This window comes from Amblyomma mixtum, chromosome 5 (genome assembly GCF_055824585.1).
Source record: "Amblyomma mixtum isolate Tamu chromosome 5, ASM5582458v1, whole genome shotgun sequence".
NCBI classification, from domain to species: domain Eukaryota; kingdom Metazoa; phylum Arthropoda; class Arachnida; order Ixodida; family Ixodidae; genus Amblyomma; species Amblyomma mixtum.
Window position 1 is genome coordinate 70,082,344 of NC_143016.1, and position 25,218 is coordinate 70,107,561.

Sequence of the window (25,218 nt, forward strand, 5' to 3'; positions counted from 1 at the left end):
CTTCTTCCCTCATTCGCTGCGCGCCGTCGCAGCCATGCACGAGGACGTGACCCGACGGGGTTCCTTTCATCCCCTCTTTCCCGGTTACGTGGTTGCTCATGATCCCTAAATCGGGCCCGCCGGTTCGCGGTTCCGCCCCTTGCCACGGTTGGCAGTGATTGCGAACCAGTGCGCGGCCGAGAGCGCTGACTGCCACCCCCCCGGTCAACCCTAAAACGCGGTTTGCTTCGCTTTCGAGACGACGTGAGTGCAGCCCGATATAAGCAAGAATGTGAATGGATGGGCAGATAGAGAATGCGATGTCGAAATTGGGAAATAACGCGAAGGGGCCCGGGGGCAAGAAAGAAATATGACACCCACGGTGGCGTGGGCTCAACCGACACTCATCCACGCTTTTTCGGACTAGAAGCGTCAGACGAAATCGACTGCGCGCAGCGGTTCCGTTTCTCTTCGCCGTAAGGCCCGATCTGGGCTCACCGCGCAGCGTGCGGTTTTCACCTTATCCCACACTCGGTATGTTTAGGTTCCTCAAAATATGGCGCAAAACAAACTGTCTCCTTCTAATGTGCTCGCTGCGTTCGTTGGCATGCCTGGAAATCGACGGAGCCGTCGTGACGTTCGTGTTCCCCCATCCACGTTGTGCAGCAATCTATCGCTATAAGACCAACGTTGTGCAAACAGTGTCCAAGCCAGGTCAGTAACGGTTTACTGGAGATTCGATAGCCGAAAAAAAGAGAAAAAAAAAACTGAGGAAATGCGAGATGGCTTTACTGTGTTTCTGCAGCTTGCAAACCGCCACCGGCGATGCTCGGTACGATCCCGCCTTTCGGGCCGCTTGTGAAAAAAAGGAGTGAAAACTCCGCTTCCCCAATGCGCCGCTGGTGAAGGGTTTGCAGCGCTGAGGAGAGCGGGGACGTCAACGAGATTGGCCTTTGGGCGCGTCTAACGAGCCCGAGCAACGCGTCCTATTAAGGGCTCGGATGCCGCCGGCATACGTAACCCGCTTCGCATGCAGGCAGGCAACGAGGCCGCCGTTGCTCGCACATTTTCGCGGTGCTTAGTCACGTCAGCGTCGCCTCTGTTTTTACTTTTCTCACTCATCGCGCGTACACACCTCGTCCGCCCTCCGTTTACCCCAGCGCGAGCCAACAAAACACGTGTGTGCGTGCGTGTGTGCAACTGCGTCGGAGCGTTTTCATGCCGCACGGAGGTTTCTGTTTATTTCTCTTTTCTTCCCCCTGTTCTCCTAGCTTTGCCTCATCTAACGAAAGCGAAGCAAAACACGCCGCTAACGAGCTCGGCACCGCCGGCGCGACCGTGAACGCCAGTATTGGTTGGCTAGGGGGAGAACTGGATAACAAGAACCGATGGCGGTGTATAGATGCGTTTCTATTTCAGTTCCAGTTCTCGTCCTTGAGTAGAAGCACGTTTTGGCGCCCAGTATAAAATACGTGCGTGTTAGTTCGCTGCCAGTTCAGTGGTGGTGCGTCGTCCATTCATCGATGCATTCCGAAAGGGAGGCATCCGACGAGCAAGGAGGTCGTGGAGAGGATATACGCCGTCGCGGGTCGGTTCGCCGCCGCGCGTTGGCGTCGCCGGCGAATGGGAAGAGAGGAGGGGGGCGGGCGACGATGAGGGGAAGGAGCGGGGGAAGGCACGGGAAATTCGAAACTCGCCGTCTCCCGGCCCGTCCATCGCGACCGGCATCGCCATGTCCGCATCGGCCGCGCTCGCGCCGCCTCTGCTGCTGCTGATGCCGCGTGCGAACGGCACCACCGCCACCACTGGCTCTGTTTGCCCAGTTGATTTGTGCCGCGCCACGGCGGCCTGCGGATATCTCGCGAGCCTTCGTCGTCGTCGCCGTCGTCGTTGCTCTTGCTGCTGCTGCTGGCGTGGTCGTGTCCGTCGCGTGGTCGCGGCAGCGATCACTTTACGCCCGCCGATCGTTCGGGCGGCATGACCACGGCGTACTGTAGCGCGGTGTTCCGGAGAAAGCTTGTGAAGTTTGATTGGTGCCATTTATGAGCCTTGCATAACGTTCTGCGGTGTAGTTTATTTTTTAGTGGTTCTAATGACAGCGTGAAAACCACCAAATACTCGACTGGTGTAATGAATGGCGTGCAACTGTGTGATACAAGGCGAAACCAGCGCGTCATCATTATTCGGTGGTCCGCGGAATGCTTGCCACGTTCGATTGGCAATACTAATGACCTTGTAGTAGGGAACTCAATATTCTTTATTTATTTCTTTTAATGGCAGCGTTAGGAGTATTTCAATAATCGACTGACGAAATCAATGTTTTAGAAATTGATTTGACGTTTGGTTGTCACAGGCTATGCTGTCTTGCATGTGGTGTCTCGGCAGTATTGCTTTTTTAATTACTCTGATGACATCGGAAACAGCGCAGAGTCATTCACGGTTGCATAATTGCATTGAGCTGTATATAACGAAGTAATGTGTTCGAGGCCGCAGCTTCGAAGCGGTTTTTCGGTGTAATAACGCTTGCAAATGCTGAATAAGCGAGGGTGAAGTAACAAGTGTGGATTAACAGGTGACGCATTACCGGCCAGCGAGCTCTCCCGAACCGGTCACAAGGTCGGACCGTCGTCAGCACGCCTGTCTGAAATCTTCACACAGCTCATCTATTGCTGATACAGTGCCGGAAAAATTAGGTCGGTATGCTACTTGGCTCCAGCACATACATTGTCTCAAGAACCGCATACCTGTTTAAACGTTTTCCTTCCTTTATGCGACAGGGCGACGTTCCAGCACTGTAGACAGGCCTGCTGACGGCTGTATACATCTTTACATCCGCACCGACCTGTGCTGGTGCGATGGTGTTCCTTGTTCTATGGCAGATTGTTTAATCTCTGTGTGATAAGTTAACGCCAAGTACGATGTTTAGCACCTTTGCATCGAGACACTTCGTAAAATAAAGCGCACACTCTATATTTTGTTCTGCTTCACCATATTTAGGCTGGATTGCGGTAGTTGGTTGCGTATCTCGAGGGCAGAACTTGCAAAATTAATACTAATAAGAAAAATAATGTAGTTTACAGAAAGGGTGAGATTAAATGCACCATAACGTTTATTGGAATACGCGCGCAATGCTTCCACAAGCCGACCCGCCTTCACTCTCTCAAACTAAACGAGTGCAGTGATGTCAGAATTTGATCACAGATACGGAATGTCAATTAAAAATTGATCTGGTTCGTTCTCTTGAAGGTCTCTTTTTTATTTTTCTCTTAAAGCAAGAAGCAAACAAATCTTGAAATGCTGTATGGGATTCATGTAACAAGGAGCAATGCCCAAGCGCTGGATTAGTTACTTTTTTTTCATTTTTTATTCGCCGCAAACCAACAGTAATCTCTGCTTGCTTGCTTTACTTTTCGATGATTCAGGTGAAATTAAAAGGGATAGATTCAGCGCATCATTGGTGAGATTTTGTGCGCCGTTTTTATGAGCTGCCGATTAAGAGATTCGAGTGCGGTTGCTTATAGCTGCGTTTATAAAAGCATGTGGGTGCTCTTTCGAACCGCCAAAATTTCTGCGTACTTTTCGATTCAATACACGCCACCGGCATCGAGTTTATTTTTAAGCTTAGTGCAGTTGCTTAGAAGGTCTCGGAGTACTCGTGGTCCGGCACAGCCTGCGGTGAAGGAGAGGAGCTCGCAGAAAATGGGCAATTCTATTCAAACCGTTGCTTCGTGGCGTAAACTTCAAAAGCAGCCGGTATTTTGGCGCAACAACTCCAGATGGCTTGCTAGCTAATGATTGCGTAAATAAATTAGCTGGTTTTGGACGGAACGAAAGAAACTGATCCTTTCAGTTCAAGTTGTTGACGTTTTCGCGAACGTCTGTTTGGTATTTCAGCCGCATAGCGAGCTCCGATGTTTGGCAATGTCAGGAGTTTTGCCCCGACGTTTGCTTTGGTCCGCTTTAGACTGTTTCCTCGCGCCTAAAACATCTTATGTGAGATGCACCGAGAGTTTGCGCAAGCAGAAACATCAGAATTATAAGTGAGCTTCTTTATGCATCCAAAAAAAAAAATAATCATGCAAGTATGAATTATGAACTACAGCACTGAATTCGCTATCTTGGGCAGAGGGGGGGATCTCGTCTATGTGGTGATCTGGTTGATCATTTCAAGCGCTCTATTTTTCGCCTACACAACCACTACAGCGGCACCGAAGGGAGGAAATAAGTCTACGAGTAGCTGAGTCCTTATGAAAATGGCCTGTAGACAGTCTATAGACTTCTTATAGACTCCATTGCCTTCCTATGGATACTTGTTTTTGTCTATTCGTAGTCTGTAGACTGTCTATAGAGAAAAGTCTACTAAAAGTGTACGGCCAAAAATCTGTATATTCTTTATAGGCGTCTATAACATTTGTACTGCATACAGACTGTTCTCGAGGATTTGTCTATAGATAGCCTATAGACTGTCTAAAAAGTTTTTTCTAAGGGAAGTGCGCAGTGCTCAGAAGTCTTTGACATTTGGTCGAGTTAGCACGGCCTATTGTTATGACCCAGCCTCAGAAATCTATGTATTGGATACAGCAAGGCCGCAACAGACAAAATGATGCACTTGCATACCCTTGCGCTCGTTGACGCTCAACCCTCATTTCTGGAGCGGTGCTTTTAACTATGTTCTTCGCTGAGAAATTATTGGATTGCTTTGCCGGTGATTTTTGAACGGTGCTGGAATTCCGCATAACCATCGCGAGTGAAGCGGCCAAATTTTCGAAGGCAGCGACTTTCGTTTTTTTTGAAGTAGAATGACTTAATCACGGGAGAACCATAAAACTGAGGGCCAGTAGGGAAGCGTGTGAGCAGTGCTTCACGCAGTAAACACCGACGAAGACCATAGGACGGATCACGAAAGTCCGTCAAACGCCAGCCAATGAGTCAGTCAATCTCAAAATAATCGAGCTTGCGTTTAAAAAACACCCTTCCCACGCTTCGCCCCCTGAAACACGGCGCACAGTACGAATGTTAGCCTAATGTTGTAATACATTCAAGAAAGCCGGCGCCTGCCTCTAGAGAACTATCATTTCAACGGGATTGGCAAAGTCTAGACGTAATGCACTATGAAATCTTCTTATAGTATGCAAATATCGATGTATGAATTTTCAATGCCTCGAGAACGACAGCTAGTTTGCAGTCTTTATCAAGAGCATGCAGCCCAAAGGGTTTGCTCCTGAGCCATGCAGCGCGGCTTCTCTTGCATACCTAGGGACCCTAATGTCACGAAGGCGGGAGGAATTTAAGTCCTCAACCCTTCCAAGCTTAGGACGTTGAAGTGTGCTTAAGAGCCCGCTACGTGGTTTAGAAGCAAACATCTTGGGCTGTATATTTTCGACAAGGACTGTACATTCGTATACCAGGAACGCCAGCGCTTGAGAAATATTGCTCACTTCGGTGCAGCATCTTGCTGTGCCATTTTATTGTTGTTTTAATAAGGTAATGTGCCGGAGAAGTGACAGCGGGTAAGATTAAGATATACTGGACATCTCAACCTGCTTTGAAGTAGCACTTACTGGGCTTTCGTTCTAAAAGCGTATGGTCTCCGCCACCCAACCGCTTCGCGGAATCAGTTAACAGGAGGAAGCGAAGCAAGCTGTGACTTAGTCGCGCCGCGGTGCGGCAATTATTAGAAGCAACATTTTAAAGCGACACTGATTACACCTCCAACCAATGTTGATACCTGTACAAGTTGTTCTTTTGGTTCTTCCTGGCTGCGTTTACGTTTGTAAAAAACGCACATATTGGCGTGAAGATCGGATTTAAACACCTTCTCGCCACTAGATTCAAACTAGTGACGCCATTACGGGAAGGAACCGGTTGTCACAGTTTTGAGGTGTATGACGGTGTAGCGTAGCCTGTGCACTGTAAGCAGAAAGGAGCAAAAAAGAAGTAAGAAAGAGGTGAAAGAGGTGTCATTAGGGTCAAAACGAAGCACCCTATATATCGTTACGCTCGAAACATGAATACTTCTGCATGGAAGTAAAAAGAGTAAGCTATCCTCTAGTGCACTGCCTTTTATAAAAGGGAGCGTCCCTTTGAGGGATAGCGTACGTTGCGACACAGGCTCTCACGGCTATGAAAACAAATCAGAAATCCGTGAACACAGCGAAACAGAAAAAGCAGACTTCCCTCTGACCATGATTGTTGTTCACGTTTCTCATCTGTTAACGCGAAAGCATTTCTAGACTATGCCGGCAGGGTCGTGTCACAAAAAACGTGTCCGCAAAACGTGTCCGCAAAACGTGTCTGCAAAACGTGTCCAGGTCGTGTCGCCAAAACGTGTCCACAAAACGTGTCCGCAGCAGTTGTGACATTTTCAAGATCGATAGCATCAAAAGAGTGTTTGTAATCAAAAGAGGATGTTGCGAAGATGACGCAAAAAAATGTGTCGATAGGATGATTAGTTAATTAATTAGAGCCAAAAATGTCAATAAAAATGTCGAAATAGCGCACACGTCGATATAAGAATGGACCGGAAAACAGTGGTGGATGGAAAAATGGTGCAAAAGATAGAAAACAATAATTAATTATCAGCAAAACCATTGGACGGTTGAATAGGCTTGACGGGAATATAGTAAGTGGACGGGGAAGCAACCATGGCGCCAAATTTGAAAAACCAAAACGGTTGATTGAGATAAAAGAAGGTATAATCAGAGTAAATAAATCGATAATTAATGAAAGCATAAGATAATTACGGTAATTCAGTAGTTAAATTAACAAACAAAAAGAAAATGATAAAGAGAGGCGACAAGTGCCGAGGAGACGTCAATGCTTTCGCATGCTCCCAATGCGTGTCGCCGCAGTAATCTCTAATTTTTTGCATAAGGATACTTAAAAATCGTGAAGAGTAAATGGAGAAATTTTGCGCATGCTCATCTCATTATTTGTTAAAAGAAATGACCGGGTCAGTTGCGCTGAAGACCACAATTTTGTAACCGAGTTTATAGCTGGTCTGTGTAAGGCTTCCATTTTTTTTTAGAAATTTTCATTCGTTTCATGTTCACTTTGAGTGCGGGTTTTTTTTTGCTCTGAAGGCGCCGGCTGGAGAGCTAGACGAAGGTCGCTGTAGGTTGCCTCCTGAAAGATTTCGCTGTTCGAAACTCCGCTCAAAACCGTGGGGTCCCTGCGATCTTCTATCCCTGCCGTGCTGCGACTATGGCTTGTTTCGTGGTGTACTTTTTCGGCTTAAAATTCTAGAACTTTCTTGTGTCCATTCAACGACAGAAAGGCTTTGCCTTTTGGTTACAGAGAAAAGAAGCAGATGCCTCATTTTTTATGGTATCTTTCCCTTCCACTATTCGGTCGCGAAGCTCACTGATACAAAACATTCTCGACTCTGCCACCGAGCTCCTATGGCTGCTCTGTGACGAAGTCTGTTTTTTCCTTCACATTAACCTCCAGATTTTCTTTCTTGTTTGGATATTTTTGTTGAAACTCCCTTTAGACGAATGGAGCTCTGATTTCGAGATCCGGCAATTAAAAAGCTTGCTGCTGAAAAAATTCTATAGACTGCAACACGAAGCTGGGATAAGGGGAGGATAGAACAGAAGTAAATTCAGCGAACTTCACTTACGGATCCCAGGTTCCTGTGTGTACTTAGCGGGGGCATGTAGCAAATATAAATGTGTGTGCAGCATGAGATGGAAGGCACCAATTCCGTAAATTGGTGAGATGTTGGAAGTGAGATGTTGGAGAGTGAGATGTTGGAAGGGCCTGTGAAGTGGTTTGCTACGTCACAAAACAATACCACAAATTCTCTTCTTTAGTTATAATTCAAATGTCCCTACGGTGGAGCAATTGGCTGTAGTATTAAGCAAGACTAGTCTCACCGCTCACAACCACCGCAACGTCGAGGCCTTGGCGTTTGGGTTTATGAGGTCGACGACCACGCTCTTTGGGCAGCGCTGTATCGGGAAGAGCTTTAGTCCTCTGAGCCACCGCCTGAATGTGTCCCTGATCAATCTCGAGGAGCTCGTAGGCAATCGCGGAAAGTTATACACGTCTTCTGTCTGCGCTTAGGTTATGGCAGGCTCGCGCTGACCGGACCTTCGTTTATTCAATATTTTGCTAGTTCAAGTCGTATGGGGTCCTGTAGGGGTTGTCTCCCCATCCATTTACTTGAATTTCCTCGTGGTCTTTTCAGGCCAGAATTAAGGAGCGTAATGTACACCCTGGTGAAAGCTCTATTGAGATGGTTGGAGGACTAATGATATGAAAATTTAGCGTCTGCCTTTTAGTCAGAGATTAAGATCGTAGAGGCATAGAACTAGCCTATGGGCGGATGGAACTAGTGAGGGATTCTAGCTAACTTTCTTCCGCTTTAGAGTGCATTACTATTCGTTTTTTTTTCGTGAAACTTCGATCTTATACCGGGATACATATTACCAACAACAACAAAAAAGATGGTAATCCAGGCACTTCGTTATAAGCACTTCGTTATAAACAACTTAGCTTAGAGGCTCTGGTGAGCTCGTGGGGGTGAATAGCGGGCACCACGGAAGCAGTATTCAGAGGCAATGTTTGGAAATGTGCGGACGGCTACATTTTCTAGTTTTGTGTAAGACATATTTTAGTGACTTGAGTAACAGGCGGGGTTACTCTTGAAATCAAGAGTGGGCTACTATAGAAAAGTAAAGAGGTTCACATGAACGCCAGTCACCTGCAAAGTGCTAGCTGCAATGGATCTCGGTACATCTTTGGCATCTTGTTACGTCTTGGCTGTCGTACATGCATCATGTAAATAAGATAGGCCACAATAGCTGTTTGTGATGAAAACCTGTCAGTACTTTTCGAAGTGCTCCGACGTATGCGCACTAATAATGTTTTATGCTCTGTCTTTCACAGAACATACGTTTTGCTTTCGTAGAACACACGTTACAGGTGTCAAAAGAAGCCTAAGTCCACAGCAGTTGACATCAGTTGCAAAGCAGCTGCAAAAGGTGCCAGCAACAGCATCTCACTGGAAGGTCGGCAGTGCTTTGGCTACCTAGTGAATTCCGAAGAAATAGCTGAAACATAATCGGCAAACTCGCCCCGAGCTTCTGAAGTTTGTAAAACGTGAGAAGTCCGAGCACGGCGTTGGCAGTAGAAGTGAGACGTTTGAATTAGAATGCACGTTACCTCCCGCTGATATTTGAAAGCTGCAATTGCGACAGTCTGTCCCGGGTTATTGGCGAGTTCTGCGGCGTCCACCGTCGTAGCGTGCAGCTGGCACAAGCAGTCTCATGCCACTGTTGCGCGTGCGCAAGGGCGCACATCTTGGGAACTTCATTAGCGCGGCTTATTTGCTGGCACATTTTGTTCGTAATGCAGACACTAATAAAGTACGATGGCCAATCTACAGTGAGTCACGTCACTTCTATTTTGACGCCTGGAAAATACTCTTATTCTGTTTCTCGCGTTATAGTAAAAGGTGGCTGACGTATGGCTGGGAGCCAGTTGTCGTAAATCTTTTGTGAGAGAAATTTTATTTTACAGGACCACTTGTTTTAATAAAATCCATTGACGTCACTTTTCGGTGGGACCCTAGTCGACAAAAAGCTTTGATTTATTAGCAACGCACAGTTAGAGGCTACATGGGACATATAGTAAAGAAAATCGGCGGAAGTAGCGTGCACAAGCCTCGTTTTTGTTGGGACTCCTTTTCTCTTCGCATTTTGAACTTGGACGCGTTGTGTGCCATAATTCTTGAAAACTATTAGCTACGCTGGTTCTATTAGCTTCATGGTGTGACAAACTAGCTCGTGCCTTTGTGATAATTCGGTCCGTTTATTTATTTCGATTTCTCTATCTATCTTTTTTTTTTCACTTTTTATGATCACCCCGTCAATGCATTGGCTTCCGCATATCGGTCGAAAGCAATCCACTGAGAGTAACAGCCAGAGAATTCAGCGTATTTCTCCGGCAAGACCAGATGACGGCCGAGGGAGCCGTTTGAGTCAATTTGCATTTGCATTCAGAACGTCCTAGGGCGCACTTCAAGCACGCAATCTGCGATAAATCCTAGAAATGCCTTCAAATCAAACACACCTGCGCAGAACACTGCATTGTACAGCTCCTCTCGAACGCCGTGAGCGGAACCCATGCGGCTTGGGAGAAATCTGTCGAATTTCAAGATGCGCGAGTGGGGAAAGGGGGTTGAGTGCGAAGGAGGGTTGGGAAAGAGGAGCTGAGGGAAGCCATTGGAGCCGCGCGGGGCGCACGGCTGCGCCGGGGGAAGAGCTCGCTGCGTTCGATCCGGTTCACAGGTCAAGTGGGTTAGCGCGCGCACAGCGCGAGCCGTCACGCTACGCGCACACCGACCCGCGGAGACTGCACCCCCCTCCCCCGGTCGACGTTGGTGCCGACAGCGGCGTCAAAACTCAAGGCTCGCTGGAGTGTGCGGCTTTCTTCGCTCGTATACCGGCGCCGTCAGAGACACGCCTCCTCGAACACAATCCGTCCCGGCAATTGCGCGCAGCGCCGCCAGAGCTGAGGCGGCAGTTTTCGAGAGTAGAGTTTCGTGCAGTCGCCTAGAGGGGAAAAAAGGCGCTGCGATCGTTCATCCACCTCGGACGTATGCAGGGAAGTGTGAGGTTAGCATTTGATTTTGGCGGGCATAGTTCGTCGATTCGGCCTGCAGGAATGGTGCTCTTTCTTGAGGTGTATTTTCAAGAAATGCTGTGAAGATTTGGAAATGCGCCGAATATCAGACATTTACTGAACTGAAGTATGTAATAAACGAAGTGAAAAATGCACGCTTTAAAGGAATTTAATTCACGCGTAGTACGATCGCAGCTCGTCCCCTTTCTGTCATGTCCAGAAACCTCCAGGAATATCCTTGGGACTACGCGGCACCAGAAAAAAATCTAGTTTGTGCACTACAAAACAAAGATATTGTTACATATCAGAAGAATGGGCCATTATCTTCAATATTTCCATATCAGCAGCGGACAGCTTTCCAATATTCAGAATATTCAAATTATGTCCAAGATTGTTGCGAATGGAAGTGAACGCTGAGGAAATGAACCCCAAAGTTCATTCCCCCGACTGGCCTCGTTTATAGCCTCGTATGCTTTTGCTTTTGGTTAGACAAATGCGTCATTGCAAACAACAGTAGCTCTGATGTTTTCATATCTTCTCTGCATGGTGATGATAAGATGTCGGTGCTCCTTCGTTGGAAACACGCGAAATTCTTGGTGCGCTGGGACCATAAAAAGCGCTATTCGCTCACAAATTTCGACGTCTATACATAAAAAAAACGCCGTTTTCGCAAATCGTACTGCATCTGTGGCTGTTGGCTTCTCTCATGCATATATCGCTATAATTTTTCGTCACGAGACAGGTGAAGACTCGCGCGTTGCGAAAGAAAAAATTAGTTGAGGAACTGAAAATTCTGATCCAACTGGCAATTTTTTTTTTGGCGCCTCCCCGCTTTATGCGCATAGAACCATGGGCACCTAGCTTCGCGACGTGGTCAGGCTGCGTACTCGAGATTGGGTGAAAAAGGGCGCACTGGCTTCAAATTTTTCTCCCGCCAAAGCCAACGAATCGTCCTGCCTCACTTGAGGCCGGAAAAGTTTTGTTCGTGTTTTGGGTACGGCTCGATAGAGCCGGCTATGCGTGCGTGTTAAATCCACTTTGCCGCATTGAATAGCTACGGAACTATTTTGCACCGTTACGAATCTATATAAACTATGAGCGAACTGGCCAGTGTAGTTGACTTCGGGTTCGGTATATCCCGTCGTATGAAAATTTTACTTCCTAAAAACGAACTACCAAATACATGGGCTTCTATGGGAGCTTTCTGTGGGAATAAATATTCATCTGTTATATACGCATTTTCGTGATAAACTGCTTCGTTATAGCGCGATTCTACAATATATATAAAAGTCCTCTGGGCTATGATACACTAGTAGTGAGAGGGGAGACACTGATTATTATATTGTAGATACTTTAGCCCTCAACCTGCACTAACTTATGTTACTCAACCGACGATTTTAGATAGGCACGCGCACCTCTTACTATTACTGTTACTGAGTGGTTTGAAGAGGCGAATGACAGTCCACAACTAGACAGGACAGACGCTAAACATGCCTTTCATAAACGTACTTTATGTAGCGCAATATTTTATCCTAACGCGCCATCGCCTCGGTTGAGCCACGTATGGGTCTATCATTGCGCATAAACTCCTACAGCTTGCAAGCGCCTCCGCTGTATGTACTGCTGATGCTGTGTTATTTTCTTGGTATCGGCAGCTGTTGGTCGCTATCGCTCAGAAATGGAACTAAACAGGCGCCTATTCACAACGCGTTCCGCATCCTTCCCGAAGAGTAGATAACATGCCTCTTCTGCCCCTGTACTACAGTCTACACGAAAACATGTATAACTACGCCCAAGAGCGTGCATGGGGGTAAATGCTTACCATATGTCCGCACCTATCAACCACGAGACCAGGGTCTCCAATACCGAGACCAGGGCCATGAGCGCTACAATCTCTTGGGCACGAAAGAAAAAAAAAATGGGAGCAAGTGATAACAATAATGCGATAAGCCTCGCAATGAGTGAGCTACGACGCTCCAGACTAATGCCAAATCAAATCCCAGATTCACATCTCTCCCTTCATTTAGCCGTCGGAGTACCCATTTGTCGCGCAGTCTACGGAAAAAGCGCGGTAACCGTAGTCTTCGGCGCTTTCACTCCAAGATGCCGTTGCCGCTGTGCAAGCACTAAAGGGATCTTCTCGCAAAAACGAGGAAATGTAAGTATCCAGCGCGCGCTTTGTACGGGCATTGTCCTTGCAGCTGCGTTGAAAGCGTAGCGTCGTTCTCGTCGGCCGTCGTCGCAAGGCTGTTGCTATGGGCGATACTGATCGGGCTTCGCAATTCGAAGCGAAGGGTTGTCGCGACGTGATGGTTCACATCGGCGCTCTTACTGCTTGTTGGCAAGCTTGCAGGCTTCGATCATCTGAGGTGGAAGTCGCATGCAGTGAGGTCTCGCCGGCACTCGACGTGTTTCTACAAAGCATGACAGATTAACGACCGATGCACATGTCTACAGGTGGGGACTAGGCGGTACTATCGTTTTAATAACCGTCCATTATAAAGTACCACGCCCTACACGAATTTTACAATCATGTGGTTCATTTTTTTTCCCACAGTTGTACTCGCGCTGTGCTTTCATTGTCATCGCGTGCAAGGCTGGTTGTGTATGCCTGCTTACTCGTATTAAGGAGGCATCTCTACTTCCATGGATATCGCGCGTATGTCTTGCCCTTATACAAAGGAAAATGTGTCTTGTCGCTACAGTCTACGCGACCAGAAACTCTCTAAAATTAAAAAAAGAAAGTGTGAATTATCACGGTGATGATGCACGCCTTTTATTATTAGTGAAACATAGTACGATTGTACGAGACCATTTTTGAGTGGACCTGGCCGTTGCGCGCTATGTAGCGTGTTCGGACAAGACATGCGTAGATTCTGAGATGACATCTTTGCCCATTATAAAACATTTATATTTAATTAAACGCCGGGCGCTGCATATTTTTATTCTTTTGTCTCAACGGCTGCGTATGCCTTTGGCGATATTTGTGATATTACTTTCTGACTTCCCTGAATGTGGTGGTAAAATGGTGAAAAGAGGATTGGGGGGGGGGGGGGGGGGGGGGGGGGGGGGGGGGGGGGGGGGTTCTGTACGAACCTACACTCCCTGCCCGCCGTACGCAACGCACGCACGAGTCAACAAATCCCCGGGTCTTTTATTAGCTGAGATGAGCGTGGCCACTAAAGATCGGATGTCACCATCAAAAGTTTATGAAAGGAAACTTCGGTGAGTAAGTTTAATTTCTTTCTATTTGTGACGAAATTTGATGGTACACTATGCAGTTCACACAGTGAAGATTATCCTCTACCTAACTATTCAAAGCTAGGAGCTAGGTGGGCGATGAAACTGAGTTTTTGCGCTGGTACTGCGTGTCAAAAGCCTCTGGCTGCGGGTGTATACGTATTGGCCTTTTGATGCTCATTATCTACCTCACTTTCAGCACTTAACTGATAAACGTTGCACTGTTCTGTCACCAGCTTTCTTTTATGCACCTTTTAATTTATTTGCCTCTGGGTAATTGTGACCTCACGACCTCATCTTATTTACAGGTGACGTCATTTGGATGGCATGCCTGAAATCATATTTGTAGCAGTTAATTTTATATTTTTTAGACTATATACTTGGAAACATTAGGGAGTGAAAATGTGCGTGAGACAGCCATTTGCTTTAGATTGTTAGCGAAGTCAGCAGTTCTCTCTATGGTAGTTATTATTGGCTAAAGTTGTCGAGATGACTGTGTAAGCGAGTTCTTGAGAAGGATTGTCGCACGTGTTACTGACATTTAGCATACACGATGCCAGCCTAAGAACTTCGGGAATTTCACTGAGTTGGGGTAAATTCTGTTGGATCCTACTGAGCAACGCTGTATTGCGAATCGTCTTAATGAGAAAGCGCAAGTTGCGAATAGGTTCCCTTCCACCTTGAATATAATTTACAGGTGCACAAAAACGAAGCCCAAGAGATGCGAAGAGATTTCAAAGAGTTAGCGACTCATTTCGTGCAGGCGGGTCCGGCCATGCTGGCCAACAGCTGAAGGAAATTGAGATCGCTCCCCTTAATGACTTGCTGACTCAACTTTGGTTATATATTGAGTCAACGGACCATGTTGAGTCAACAAAATTGCGAGAAATATTGCTCTGTGGCTCGTCCACTGCCAATTTATCACAACATCTCTGAATGTCTTCTAAAAATCCAAACACGTCCATCCTCTTACAACTAAAGTCGCTTTTATACTCATAACGACTCCTGACCGCGTACTCTTCTCACCCCAGCACGACACACAAAGACACGAAGGAAAGACAGGTGAAACGGCGCACACTAATAGATCAGCGCAGGGTGAAGAAGAATGCCCCCCTTGCCTCTCCTTCGGTTTTTTTTAAAGAACGCCATCCCCTTGTCCACTGGCAGCGCGCGGAGCTCCACACAGGCCGCGGCTGGACCCTACCCGCCGCCGCCGTCCGTGCTGTTGGCGAGGAGGAGGAGTAGAAGGGGAGAGGAGGAGTGCTCTCATCGGCCTCCGCTGCATGGTCAGGGCCCGGGCCATGGCGGGTGGCGTTTATTTATTGTCTCGCTCAGCGCCCTCTCTCTTACGTGCACGAGTCAAGCGGAAGAGCTTTTATCGGCCTGGCTGTTTCAGGAACGGCCCGCCGCCGGCGGCGGCAGGGAGCGCGATAAACACACGGGGACCGGCTTCGTTCGAACGGGGTGAACGAAAAGAAGCAATAGAAAAAGAAAGAAGGGAACAAGAAGCGGATAGGAAGAAAAGAAGAAGGGACGAATCGAAGTGAAAAGAGTGGGAGGAAAATCGCTGTTTTTCTCCGTCGCTTTACATGTACGGAAGCACAGGCGCCATGGGGTGAGCACCCACGTGCACCGAACGAGCATTCTACCGGCGTTATGGCGGTGTACTTTGGGCGGGCCTCCCGCCCAACTACCGCCGCTATGCATACTGTATATGTATCGACAACTTCTGCTCAGCGAAAAAGAGGGTCGGGAGGGAGCTGAGTGTACCTCCCGGCTACGCGGCGTTCTTGTCGGCTTAAATTCTTTCTTTTTGGTCTTTAATCTAAAGAGCGTACTCCCGAGCGGTTGGATAGGTGGAAAGAAGAAGGGTCTGAGAGGCAGAAAGGGGAGCCGGGGGAGAGAAGCACGAAGAGAGGGCCGGAATCTTGGCACTCGAGAGCCGTACCGCGGCTGAACGGGCGACCCGTTGGCTGACAGGTCCGCTGCGGTGAGATAAATGCATAGGCGGTGCCACTACCGTGTGTCGTGCCCTTTAGTGACACGTTTATTCGCAACGAGCACGTCCTTTGTTTGAATGAAGGCCTTATTTTGCGGTACGAAGGCAGAGTGAAGAACATGTGGGAGGTGGCTTAGAACTGGCCTATCTTTTAAGGCGTAAGCCTTACTTGCCCTATTGAACAAAAAATCGCGCGCGCGTGTGTGTGTGTGTGCGTGCGTGCGTGCGTGCGTGCGTGTGTGTGTGTGTGTGTGTGTGTGTGTGTGTGTGTGTGTGTGTGTGTGTGTGTGTGTGTGTGTGTGTGTGTGTGTGTTTTCCCCCTCGATTATACCCATAAAAGATGTCGTCCTCATGCAACGTGGCAGGTGGCGGTTAAGTTTATGATTTGTCGCGCGAAGTTTCTCGCAACAACTTGCGGTAACCTGTACTTCCACCTGCCAATAATGTTCACCAATCGCTACACTGAGTCACCAGTAGCTAGGCAAAACTTATTACGCTGAAATGCTTCAGACCATCACATTTGAGTCCCATGAACGAGGAGGCTCATACCTGCTCTCTAATGCTGTTGGCTTTAAAACAAGCACGTTACGTCGGGAATAGAGTGAACAATTTCCTGAGTTACCAATTTGCTACTAGTGTCGGTTACTGGAAATTATTTTCACTTCGATGCTGCTGAAAATAGAGCACACTTTTACCCGCTATCTAAAGCTTCCGAATGCTAATAAAGTCGCATAAGATCCGCAAGACAGACTTAAAACTTGGCTGTCACTTGCGAAGTTGGTGCCTCAGTGGTGTCAACTCAATAATGGCTTGAATTTCATTACAGACTGTACAAACGTCGATAGATTTCGTTCCTGCTCACGAACAAAATACAACAAAACCTCACAGTGCTAGAGAAACCGCATTTACAAACAAATTTTTAAAGGAAAGTCAGAGCATCAGCTGCCTGAGACACAGAAGCTTTCTTGTTGCATAATGAATCGTTACAGTAGCTAATCCTCCCAACTAAACAGTCTAAAATTTTGCCGGGCAGAGTCCTCCAGCGGCAGGCAATGGGAGGATTTTTTACATATCTACTCGTATTTAATTTACACATCACAGTATATGTGCACAGTTTAATTGTTTTTAGGACCTTCAGAAATCATCCCAACACGCCAATTTAAAATACCAAGCTAACTAAATTTTCTCAACAAATACGTCCATTTCCTTTTTTTTTCCGTGTGCATTGCTGCTCTGAAGAAGTCAACCGCGACAAAAGCCTAGAACTTCGGAACTTTTATAACACATTTTGCTTTCCTCGTCTTACATCAGGTAAAGAACCCATCGCAAACGGCATTTGGCTAATAGGGCTACACAACCCCGTACTCTCGCACAAAATGATGATCGTTTGTAAAGTCTGAAGGCCTATTATAACCGGATACAAGTCAAGATAACAACGACTTTTCTCCGTCAAAGAACCCCTTACAGCGAATGGCGTCGACCGGTTTTCATGAACATGATAGCGTGACAATGCAAGGAATTTTGCATTGGAGTTTGCAGGGAATTTCCCTGCGTTGTAATGTTAGCAGGTAGATGATATCGGCCGACTCCATTGTTTGGAAGGGGTTCTTTGACGGACAAAAGTCGCTTTTTCCTTGACTTGTATTCGACTGTAGTTATCTCCGCAGAGAGAAGCGCTAGAGTAGCACACAGGGAATACGTACCATGCGCTGGTATATGTACGCAGATCCCCTCGTTCCTGTCGCCTCTCTGCACAGAAATAGGAAAAAAAGTGTTTATACCTTCAAATATTGAGCACACTACAGCGTACTCTCTCCGCTGCCTGAATAAAATTCTCTCAAAAAAAGGCAAAACGCATTTAAAAAAAAAGCAAGGAGGGGTAGATTAAGGAGCAACTGTGAAAAAATAAAAATGGAAGCCGAGAAAGGAACGCTAACTTTTTTCTTCTCATCAAAGCAATGAGCCGTGAGTTCTGCATTCTTACGCACAGGTGCGCGCATTTGCGTACGCGTCATTTAACCGACACCTGTGCCTTGGTGCTCCAGTGCGTTCGGGTCGATTGAAAATCGACCTCCGCCTTCGGTGCTGCTTATTGTGCGGCCTGTGCGCGTCGAGAAGGGCGCTGATGCGTATCTTATTGCGTCACTTTGTCACCCTGTCGTCTCATGAAAGTTTTAGCCCCGCGAGACGAATACAACGGCGTGTTTATTTTCGCTTCCAGCGTTCTGAAGGTTTTATTTGGGGCTAAAAGAAAAACTGGGTCGCGTTATTAAAGCTATAGAGAATATTTTTTAGCGAGCACAGACGACCGCTATCCCCTTTTAGATGTTTCATTAAAACAATTTGACCCCAAATAATAAAGCAATGCCCAGGCGCACGCATCGCGTTGGTTTAATGGCTATGGTGCTCTATTACCGATCATGACGTCACGGATCTTAATTCCAGGCGTGGTGGCCGCATTTTCAGGGATGCGCGATACGGTAAACACTTGTGAGCTGAGCTGTATCTCAAGTCCGTAAAAAGAAACCGTTGATTAGCACGAAGACAAATTGAAGCCAGAGTTAAGGTTTTGAAAAACGAATAATATACTCAAGTCTCTAAGTGAAGCGAAATCGGAAAATGCGCAAAAATAAACGAAGACAGAAGGGCGCATGCGTAAGCCACGGTTGCAGTGAATATGGCGCTCTAGCGTCGTCTGCGAAAGTTCACAGTCGAAAACGCCTTTCATCCTAACGGTGCGATGGAGTGTAAATAAACGTTTGCAACGGGCGGTACGCATCCCGCAGCGAGTGAGTATCTGCACAATATGTGGTAGAAGGTGAGTAAGGACTCATCTAACGGCAACAACTCTTATTTGCGCGTTGAGCTGTACAGAGCAGCACGTAGGGGTAGACACTTTGCACAGTTGTTACTACATCGGGTTCATTTCTCGGCTTTGTTTCGCTCATCATATTCTTGCGCCTGTAAGAACCGTTCATCACCAGACAGCAAAACTGGACTTGAATGCAACATATGACAACATTGCTATCTCACATCATGCAAGTTCCGATGATGAAGGAAGCCACTCCGAACACCCACGAGTGATTCCGTCCAGTCCCAGACATAGAACAGGAAAGTCCGGCTCAGGAGAGCTAGGCCTCGGCAGAAAAAGGGCTTTTCTTGGCGACAGATGATGGCACCTTTGGTGCTATGGTGAAGCGGATCAATAGTTTGCTCGGGACGTGGAAGACGTCACAGCAGTCGCTTTGCTGCTACTAATCTTATATATTTTTATATTAAAAATTAGTGGTAAAAAAGTGTGTGGTACTTTCACGCCCGATAATCATACGCTCTTTATCCTATATCCTTGCCGGGCAAGCTTTCAAGTGACCTGGCTGTATTCGCAGCGTCTGACGCCAACATTGGTTACGTCTTTGTGCCTGCGTGAAGACGGAATCGTTTACGCCCGCACAGTGATGCACCTACACTCACGGTATAGAGCGAGCTTTTCCTCGCTTTAAGGAAGTGCTCCCTAATCGTAGACGTCTTTAGAGCGCGCGTCTTTTAAGACCAGTTTTGCCTCGCTGTTGCAACAGTGCACGGGCGGCTCCGTTTCGCGCCGACCCTACTCCCTCCCCCTCCGAGCGCGCGTTTACACAGCGGGTACTTGTTGTCGTTGACCAGAGGGTTCTTGGAAGGCGGCCAACAGCCCGTGCCGTATTATAATGCCGGCTCGGCTTCTCTCGGCATTGTTCCAGGCTCGCTCTCCGTATGCGCGCCAGGCGCCTCCTGAACTTCATTTAGCCGACAGTGTGGCTCGTGTCGTGATGAATGCGACAGCGAGACAGCAGTTGTGCAAGCTCGAATATACGGGGCCGCCTTGACCGATGGCCCGTTATGCCACTTGTCTCGTCTTTCTTTTCGATTCTTCGCTCCTTCATCTTCTTTTTGCGGGAGGCGCTACTCACTGCGTTGGCTGTTGGGCACGAAGTCGCAAGTTCGCCATTGCAGCCTATTTACGAATGGTGGTCGGCAGAGCGCGCTACTGCAGCGCCACTAGAGGCGCGGCGGAGCTGCGCACAACTAAACGTACAAAACGCGTTCCAAAACGCGTGTCGTAGACGTATTTCTACAGTATGCTGTGGTTGAATGCTTCGCTTCCCAATGTTACTTTCTTTTCCGGCAATATCAGACATTTTTCATTACCGCTGCCTATACTGACCAAAATTAATCACGCTTAACTCCGGGGGCATTTCAGAGTATGTGTAGCTAGCGAACCGGAAGACCAGATGTATACCGAGCACGGGTAATGTATGAAATGATGTGAAACTTAACACGCGTGTAAACACCTGCCCTGTTTCGCCTTCCCAACGTAGTTAGCTCCAATGCCGCCATCCCTGTCTCCCCACCCCATTTTTCATTTTATTTACTATTCTAGTTTAAGCAAAATTCTTTTCTCAGAATTTCTAAGCCACAAACAAGATTTGCTCAATTTATATTCTATGCCACTCAGCTGTAGCCCCGATCTTACGGCCATGAAAAATTTGCACTAATTTTTTTCATAAGTTTGAGTGCCATCACTTATTGACTACATGTCAATTTTTAAAATAAATGCAAGTCCCATTGAGGGCGCTTACTGAAACGGAACTTATCCTGAAGGTGTGACTGCATTATCTGAAGAGGAACAGGATATATAAGAACGGAGAGGACAGAAAAGAACCAGGGAGTAAAATCACTAGAGCACGCTCTGAAAAAGCTTTTGCCTTACGCAAGGGACATTAGCCACACTGGGTCAGAACGGGCTACGGCACCTTCCCGGACACCTAAAAGGAAGCGTATCGTCTGCTGGTCGTAAATCGAGAGCTTTATCTCCGGAGCAGTTGAATTTCAGCCCCCTGTCGCGTTTTCGTTTTCGTAGCTTCGGTTATACTGTACTGGTCAGGCGAGTGAAATCAGCGTAGCCTTGTTTTACGTCAGCTTGTCGATTTTACTAAGGCTTTATCCGATATCGTCACAGGCCGACTTTTCGTTCTACGTCGATCGTTCTTGCGCCCATATGTCACTGCCACGTTCTCATTGGTCTTAGTGTACAAGGAAGACCGTAATTTAGAACCTCGCTTTATTCCCTAGCTTCAGTTTTATACAGGTCCGCTGCACATCAGCCGTAGCCATTGTTAATTTACTCCTAGCTTATGTCTTTTTTTTTCTTTATTTATCTGCATTCGCAACGCCTAATGTGGAAGGCGTTTTTTTTTGTTGTTTTCCGAGCACTGTACCACACGATCCCTACCGCTGCGCTTCTATGAGGCCGAAATTTAAAAAAAAAAGGAAAAAGAAACACACTTTCTGTAGCGTAATTTCGGTACAGGTTTGAAAGTCTGAGGCAGTGGTAAATAACCTGGATTCGTCCTTATAAAAATGGTCTGTAGACAGTCTATAGACTTCTTATAGACTCTATTGACTTCCTATAGATATTTATTTTTGTCTATTCATAGTCTATACACTGTGTATAGGCAAAAGTCTACTAAAAGTGCAGGACCGTAAATCTATAGGTTGTCTATATACTGTCTATAGCTTTTGTAGTGCCTATGAACTGTTCTCTAGAATTTGTCTATAGGGAGTCTACAGACTTTAGAGACAGATGTTTATAGACAGTCTATAGACTGTCTAAAAAATTTTTGCAAGGGCGGTTAGCACGACGCCCTTCCTGCTCATAGCGCCTACTTTTGCTACGTAGATGTTTGGTTTGGTTTATTAGAGTTGAACGTCCCAAAGCAACTCAGGCTATGAGGGACGCCGCAGTGAAGGGCTCCGGAAATTTCGACCACCTGGGGTTCTTTAACGTGCGCTAACATCGCACAGTACACGGGCCTCTAGAATTTCGCCTCCATCGAAATTCGGCCGCCGCGGTCGGAATCGAACCCGCGTCTTTCGGGTCAGCAGCCGAGCGCCGTAACCACTGAGCCACCGCGGCGGGTCTACGTAGATGTATCGTGTCCGCTAGTAAAACAACGTGTGCAGGTGGGACGCCATAGCTTTTTGCTCTATACCAGCTGACACCACTAAAAATTCGCGGACGTTAAGAGATGTTTTCCAGTTTATCCTGGTTGACTGCGCCAGCGAAGTAATTGTGTACAAGAGGTGAATATGGGCCATTCCAAGTTAGGCGTATCAGTTAAACAAAAAGGAAACTACAGGTTCACGCTGATATTCAGAGCACAAGTAGCTAGAATGATGATTAGTGTACAGCAGGCGACGGTAAGCATGACGCGGTAGCAGTACAGAAAAATATGTGATATGAACATCTCGGTCTAGAGTTGTGCACTGAAAAACTTGTGAAGACTGTTGCTATTCATAGTGGGAAGCTCTGCTGACGCTCAGACGCAGACTATGGAGACGGTTATGTGCCAGTGATATACCACAGTCGGCAACTTATTCGACATCCCCATTACAGCTGGGCACGTATCCTCCGAATCCATATTTATTTATTTGTTTATTGTACCCTCAGGGACAAAGGCATTACAGAGGATAACGTGTTGCACACGACAAGAAAAAAACATGAATACAAACAGTGAATGTCATTAGAACAAAAACTCAACGTTCTCCTCAATATACAATGTTAAAGAGTGAATGGCGAAACACGTGGGTTATCATCAATGGCTGCAACATTCGTGGAGAAGACGGTTCCACTCGACGGAAGTTCGGGAGAGATGAAACTGAAAACAGTTGTTAGTACTGTTGTCAATGAAATGGGGTCAGCGTATCTTTCGGACTTATTTATCTTGATGATGGCATACCGGTGCTTTTGTCTGGTGGTTCACAACGGCGACAAACCTGTATCAGCAAATCAAGATTGGAGGGGTCACGTGACCGAAGGTATTGAGTTACGCTAATCTTGCACTGTGATGACGTGATTTCATGTGGGGGTCACGGGAGGTCGGACTGTAACAGCCGGAGTTGTAAAAAAAAAAAAAGAGCCGCAAGGCACTAAATTGTTCGAGGTTTTAAGACCTGACGCCAAGTATCAAAGTTCGTTGCTCCCCCACTACCGCGATGTTCGGATTCAGGTGCTGCGTTGGGATGGTGAGCTTGAACATAATTTTCGCGATCCAGCCTCCCAACACGCTTTTCTGCTGTAATACTGAAGGAAATGACAGTAATGTGTCATTGCACCGGATTTAAATTAGTCTTTTTTCGTGTCTCAGAGCGAAACTTTTTGATATTTTCGAGAACTCTGACCCGGCAGTTTTTGCCCAGGTCCTCAGTTTCTATACAGAATTAAGCGTTTCGGTGTTTTCGTGAACGAGTCATTGGGCAAAAAACCTGAGAAGAGCCACACTGGCTACGGTGCTAAAATTGTTTTTTTTTTTTTTTACGAAAACCCTTTACTTATTCATTGTCTCTAAAGTTAAATATTGCATGCTTGGAATACGAATATTGTGTGAGCAGGACAGTGCATGAAGTAAGGGAATATAGGAGTAAACAGTAAACAGTCCGCAGTAGTCAACACTAAGTTATAAATACTGGTAGTTTTACAGACGACAATAAAAAGAATTATTATACAATAGGCAAACACTAGTAGCATGTAAGCCGCCGCGGTGGCTCAGTGGTTATGGCGCTCGGCTGCTGTCTTGAAAGACGCGGGTTCGATCCCGGCCTCGGCGGCTGAGTCGCTTTGGGACGTTAAACCCCGATAAATCAAACCAAACTAGTAGCATTTGAACCGACTTATTGCACTATTACTCGCCATTCGAGAAACTCCAGTGACGATTTTCTAAACGAGTGCGCCACTGTAGTAGTAGTTAACAACAACCAATCCCTCCATCTGTTAGCTAAATGTCAGGGAGCCGCCGCGGTGGCTCAGTGGCTATGGTGCTCGGCTGCTGACCCAAAAGACGCGGGTTCGATCCCGGCCGCGGCGGCTAGAATTTCTTTGGAGGAGAAATTCTAGAGGCCCGTGTACTGTGCGATGTCAGTGCACGTTAAAGAACCCCAGGTGGTCGAAATTTCCGGAGCCCTTCACAACGGCGTCTCTCATAGCCTTAGTCGCTTTGGGACGTTAAACCCCCCAAAACCAAAACCAAAACCAAATGTCGGGGAAGTGCGGCTAAGTAAGAATCATGCTGTCGAGGGTTGTGAGTGGGTGCGCTTCAGCGCCTACGCGTGGCTGTGAAGTCGGGTGAACCGAAAGGTCGCGGGCGCTTCTGGTTACCGCTGAGGGAAACAAGCACTTAGAGCGATGAAGAAGGAAAAAAAAGAAACCAAAAAGCATTTACGGGCTTCTGTTCAATGTTTAAAGCAAGCGGCCTCTCTAACATGTAGACCGATCCTTCCGCTGAAAAGGCGACGCAAATAAACCTAACCCCTTTTAGCCCTAGAGCGCATTTTTTTTGTATCTTCGCGCGGCACCGCGCAGTTGGGCTGGGTTGTATAGTGTGCCGGCATTAAAGCGATATTCTTTAAAGTTGCGCCATTAGGTGAATACACATGTCATCGTAATGCGTTTAGAGCACATCGACGTCACTCCAAAACACACACCATCAAGTTTTTTAGGTATCACAGATCAAATGTGCGTGTTATAGGAGCACCGATTCTGCGCCACATTTGTTGAGGATAAGCCCAGGGAATCTTGGTGCAAATCACTGGTGGGCATATTTCGTTTTATTGATGGTTATTTAATGATTTTTTCCAACGAAATCTATTCAAGTCTGGAATTAATGAGTCAAAAGCACACGCAAGAAAGCGTGCTTTTGACTGATTAATTCAGTGTGCTTTTTACTGATTAATATTAGCGGTTTTCAAAAAGGAACGCAGAACATGGGATACGCATCAGAAGTGGGCGGGGACTATAGCATTCTACCAATTGGTTCATCACCAGTTTCAGGGAGTTAGGCGTGGGCATGACACTTATGGACGCAGCTAAGAAACGTTTCGAATATACGTGCAGTAGTAATCCATACAAATGCACGTTCTCTTCAGTATGCCTTAAAGGGGCAGACCCCGCTGCGATGGCTCAGTGGTTACCGTGCTCGGCTGCTCGCCCGAAAGACGCGGGTTTGATCCCGGCTGCGGCGGATGAATTTTGATGGAGGCGGAATTCTAGAGTCCCGTATACTGTACGATGTCAGTGCACGTTAAAGAACCCCAGGGGGTCAAAATTTCTGTTGGTACGTTAAACCCCAATAAACCATATAAAGGGGCAGCGAGGCTGGGGGCGTACGAAACTTAGCACTGCCGATAGAAATAAACACGAATGTTCCCATATGGTGTCCATAGGCACAGAGAACGACGACTTGATGTGGCCAACCGTGGGTTACTTCAAGGAACTTGCGCGCAGATATTCATACTTGAATTCACCTGACATGAAGAGTGGAATGACAGAAAAGAAAGAA

General features: G+C 46.9%; 1 protein-coding gene across 1 annotated transcript in view; it reads left to right on the top strand.

The window, feature by feature from the left end:
* Mid1 (calcium-permeable channel component Mid1) overlaps positions 1 to 25,218 on the top strand; it is a 141,134-nt gene that overhangs the window by 821 nt on the left and 115,095 nt on the right. The window lies entirely within an intron of this gene.